Source organism: Furipterus horrens, unplaced genomic scaffold, assembly GCF_987537825.1.
Source record: "Furipterus horrens unplaced genomic scaffold, mFurHor1.1.pri manual_scaffold_8, whole genome shotgun sequence".
Lineage (NCBI taxonomy): Eukaryota > Metazoa > Chordata > Mammalia > Chiroptera > Furipteridae > Furipterus > Furipterus horrens.
The window spans coordinates 107,188,871-107,194,212 of NW_028327178.1; positions in this window are offsets into that span (position 1 = coordinate 107,188,871).

A 5,342-nucleotide genomic window follows, 5' to 3' on the forward strand; every position below is an offset into this window, starting at 1 on the left:
ATTCTTAATGTGTTCGCTCGCAGCACTTTTGGTTCAGAGTTACAAAGACCTATGGTTTTTGTGCTGCATAGTGAGTAAGTTTATTTTTAGTCCGCGTCCTGATTCCCTAGTACTTGAACTAGGCCTCCTGTGGGTGCTGTTTTTGTAAGATTAAAAGAAACCACCCTGGCTGGCGTGGCTCGGTTGGAGCATTGTCCTCTAAGCTGGAGGGTTGTGGGTTCAATTCCCAGTCAGGGCGCAGGCCTGGGTTGAGGTTCAGTCCCCAGTCGGGGCATGCATGAGCAGCAACGCATTGATGTTTCTCTTTCTCTCATTCCCCTCGCTCTGAAATCAATGAGGATGTCCCTGGGTGAAGGTAAAAATAAAATAAAATAAAAGATTGAAGGTAACCGATTGACTAGGAATAAGGATAATCAGTTCTGCCAAAAAATTACCAAACACAATTTCCCATTTATTCGGACTTTCCTGTTGCTTCCAGCCTCTGAAACTAAGGCAGAGGGTTACATTTCTGTCTCGTTCGGTTCGGCACGCGCACCGGGGTGGCCACACAGTGCCCACGTGAGCCCACCCGGTCTTTCTAACTGCTCACGAATTAAAAGACAGTACCTACTTTCTCCAGTTTTTGGGATAGTCTCAGTGATGGATCTGTAATTTCAGGACTTCTGTTTATAAGACCAGAATACTTTTGTGTGTTTCCAAAATGAACTTTTTAAACTTCTTTTAAAAATTACATTATTGTTCAAAAACTGGTATAAATGCCAGAAGTATTACATGCACATAATTAATTGTACTGCAGAACACCCTGGCATTCAAATGGCGAATAATATCCAGTCAGGACAAGAATTCAACTGCTATGTTCTTTTTTAAAGATACAGGATTTCTGAAATAAACTTTTTGTATATAATGATAATTTAAAGTTAGTTCGTTTTTTTCGGAGCTTGCTTTGAATGTGTCCGTGTTTGAACATAAGTTCTCCAACAGCAGTTATGACTTCATTACTTTTCACGGTGTGTTCTATGGTGCTTTGTTCTAGAATCAGGTTTTCATACAATAGCCGAATCACCTTCAGCTGTGTAGTTTTGCCCTTCTACTCGCTCCAAATTGAAAAGCTTGGGTATAATTCCATTTCTTTGAAGGTCATTCAGAGAAACCTCCCTTTTGCTTTAAGCTTAGCCTTCCTTTGGGAAGGGCAGGGAGGGGGTGGGGGCGTGGTAAGTGGGAAGGCCGGCCTTGGGGCTCACAGCTCCCTTTTCTGTGATGGAAGAGCATCAGAATCACCTGCAACATTCACTGTAATTGGTGAAATCGGTGAAGCTTCTTTCTTTAGAAACACAGCGTGACGTAAGACGGTTGGGGAGAGGGAGGGCATTTACTGCCAAGAGGGAGACTTCTGTTTCTGAAAACGGCAGCCCAGCTGCTCCGAGCCTCCTCACCCCAATGGGTAGAATGGATAAATGACACCAAGGACGTGTGTCAACCCCTCAGCCTAGCGTCTGAGCTGAGTCTTCACAGGGTGGGGGCTTTGACCAAGACCCAGAAAGCTGCCCCCTCCATGGAAGGGAGAGCTTGGCCTGCACCCTGCCCGGGGGAGAGCACAGCCGCCAGCCTGCACGCACGTGGGCTGCTGGTGGGGAGGGGTCTTCTCTGAGAAGCCCGCTCCCAAGCTGTCTGTCGCTCTTGCGACGCTGGAGCAAATCCCACAACCTGTGCGCCCAGGAGACGCGCAAGTTGGGAACGCGAGGCTGCTCTGGTGGCAGCGGCAGCACAGGCCACCTGTGGAGAGCGCATCGGGGCCCCCGGCCTCAGCCCTCCCTGCTGCGTCCGAGAAACGGGCTCACCCTCCGAGACCCGGATTGGGGGGGTGGGCGGCAACGGCCACCATGATGAGGATCCAGAGAGAGACGGGAGAGGTGTTAGACGCGGAAAGACGGTGCAATTGTCAGACGCACAACAACATTTGAAGAGCAACAGGGTAACCAAAATGGGACCGAGGATCAGGCAACTTCAAAAGTGACCGAGGAGCCTGGAGCCACCAAAAGAGAGCTTCTGGAAAACACCCGGCCTTTCCGTAGCTTTCGCGCTCCGCGCCTCTGCCCTTCCCCCGGCACTTTGATCCCCTGCCCCCTGCTCCTGCTCCCTTGGCGGGTGCTTCACCGGCAGCCCCTCCAGCACCTTTGGGAAGGGCTGCCCATCACCCTCTGCAGCCCTGGTTCTTGTTCTCCCGGCGGCCAGCAGCCCTCCCCTGCAGCTCCGTGACCGCCGGACACCCACAGCCGCTCCTCTGCTTCTTCCCCAAGTCCTGCTCTTGATTCCCTTTCCTTCTCCACCCTGGGGTCAAAATTCAGGCCGTTGAACTGAGTGGTCACTACTCGATGGGGCTATAGGACCCCGGCCTCCCTGTTATACGCCTTCCATTAGGGGGTGTGGGTGAACTGGTTGGCAGTTTATGAAATTCTCCTTTTACCAAAGTAGCTATTTCTGAGTTATCTTTATGAAGTTACAATCTGCCAGGTGATCAGTGACTCCAAAGCAGCGCGGTCCGAGGTTTGCTGCCAAGCCTTTAGCGCTATGGACGCCCCAGCGCAGGCTCCGCTGTCCTTGGCGCGTCAGGCTCTGAGTGCCCAGCATTCGGACCCGGCTGCCCCAGGCCCTGGGAGCCGAAGCCCAGGTGCCATCAATGGGAAGGCATCCGAAAACCAGGGCTGCCAACACAATCCTTCCTGCACCCCAATTAGGAGCTGTGACGTGGTCAGACTCGCTAGGTTCAGGATGAGAATCCCAGCTGCTGTTCTCAGGGGCACCTTTGTCGAGACGGGAAATAATGACCACGAGCAAGTCTCCCTAACGGTCTCGGTTCTCTTGAACTCCAGCTCTTTCAAGCTTGGGTCCGCAGGATGTTACGAAAGCCGGCCGGTTTCCTAACATAATTACCTCTTGCAATATTTGTGTGCATGGGAGACTCACTGGCCTTGAGAAGTAAATACAAACAGGTGGCTGCAAAATGTCTGAAGCCTTTCATTCAGAAAAAGTGTAGCGGGACCAAAGGCCAGATGGAGAAGTCAAGCTCCTTCACAAAATACGACGCTGGTTTCTCTTGGGGGTTAATCCGTCTGTTTGATTTCAGGGTCAAGTCCTGTTACTTTGGTGTCTCGGTTTTGTGTTGTTTTGTTGGCCGAGGCGGTTTTTCCTAAGGAAAGGCACGCCAGTTAGAGCATCCTCATCTCTGCTGTGAGTCTGGGTCAGCCCTTCGGTTGGGGAAGAGCCACTGGCAGGCGTTTGGTACGGCGATGGGAACTGGGCAAGCTTGAACTGATTGAAACCTTGTTCTTTTCTGGGAGACGGGTTCAGATTTTATCCCTGTCACATTACGTGTGACCCTTGGCACGTGTGTCTCTCCTTTTTCACTTTTTTCCAAATGTATAAGAAAGAATAAAAAGAGAAACAGGGGTTGCCAGGGACTCACAGAGAGGGGAATGAGGAGTGATGCGAGGGGGTGTGGGGTTTCTCTGGGGCGCGGGGACATAGTGATGTCCTGAAATTGCATAACCCTGAATATACTAAAAAAAACACTGAAAGGGCAGATTCCGTGGTATGTGAACTGTGTCTTAACAGAGCGGTCACATTTAACTGGCTGTCAACAGTACAAAGCAACACTCCCCCGTTTTCAGCTCACTGCCCATCTTGTTTTAGCCCTGCCTCTCTCCCCCCACCTTTCTTGAGTTATTTTGAAGCGAATCTCATAAATACTTTATCTGTAAATATTTCCCTATAGATCTCAGAGATAAGGACTTTTTAAAACTTCATTATCGTGACAGCTTAAGATAGTCACGTAAATTACTTAATATGGGCACATACCTAGTCGGTGTTCGAATTCCCTTGTAAATGATTTGTTTTGCATTAGACTCCAAATAAGACACACACATTGTGCTCTGGTGTACCTTTTAAGTCTCTCAATCTTCCGATTCTAGCTCTGTATCCACCCCCCCCGCCCCCGCCCCTTTGCAGTTTATTTATTGAAGAAACTAGTTTGGTTTTTTTGGCCAAATTAATCCCCACCCCCATCCCTTCCCAGGTGTTGGGGATCTGTGACTTCTGCTTCAGAGACTAATGAGTTGTAGAGAAGGGATATTTGGGCAGAGCTCCTCCACTCCGTTCCAGAACTTTCCCGCACAGGTGTGTCAGGCAAGCGTCGGATTCAGGGTTCACGGAGGCTCTCCCGGAACCCTGAGCCGCAGCCCCAGCCCCGTGGGGCTCAGCTGCACCTTCCTCCTCTGATGCCGTGTGGCCCACGCCCGCCAGCAGAGCCCGAAGCAAGCAGGAGGGCAGAAGCGCACCGTGTGCCCCCTGCCCTACAGACGCCCCCAGCGATGCGCCCTGCAGCGCGCCCTTCACACTGCGCCTTATCTGCGAAGACCAACGGGGGGTGAGAAGCTTCCGCTGGTCCCGCTGTCAGGCATAACCTCAGCCTTTGTGACTCACTGCTCTTTCCTGTGAGTCTGCTGGTTTTCCTTAAATGGGACTTGCTCATTCCATCTTTTTTTTTGCCTGTTCATGGTGTCCCAGCCAGGCACGGCTCTCCCCCTGAACTGACCTGCCCAGCTTCTCATGCCTTGCCTTCCTTGTGACGCCTTCCTGAAATGACCACCCCCCCGGCCCCCGCCCCTGCCCGCCTCTCCATAGATGTCCACTTGGACTTCGTTGTGAAATCAGTCTCCATTCATCCCGTGGGCTCCCGTCAGCAACCCATCAGCTCATTAGTCTGGGCCGTTGACTTCCAAAGGTGATAACAATTTAACACACAGAAATCAGTCACCTGTTCTCCTCGGGAGCTCCTTCCCAGGGCTCAGACGTGTGCGGTCCGCACACAGGGCCAGCAGCAGACACGCCCGTCGGCGCTGCTGTCACCGGGAGGGAGCAGTGAGGGACCCAGCTCCCAGGAGACGGGACCTGATGGACCCAGGGCCAGGCCCGGAAGGACGGTTCGCCATTTGTGCAAATGAAGTGACCACACGACCAGGCCTGGCGAGGAGTCTGTTCCCCGCCGGTCCTCTCTGGATGCTGAGCCTGGACCTAGGAGAAGTAAAGACTTAGCCGTAAGGCTGGACATTGTGTGAGCTAGCGCTGTGGTTTCAAGGGCAGATGGGGAGGGCGCGAGATTGGAGAAAGAACATCATTTTCTTGATAGGTGCTCAGCATAGCCCGGGGCAGAGTCAGCACTCGGCCAATGCTCCCGGCTCAGGAGGCGGACGTGGGGGTCAGAGCAGGGGGCGGGGGGCAGCGTGGCTCTGAGTGGGGAAGGAGTGGTGGGGCAGGGTCCCTCACAGCGGTCCCCTTGGCTTGTT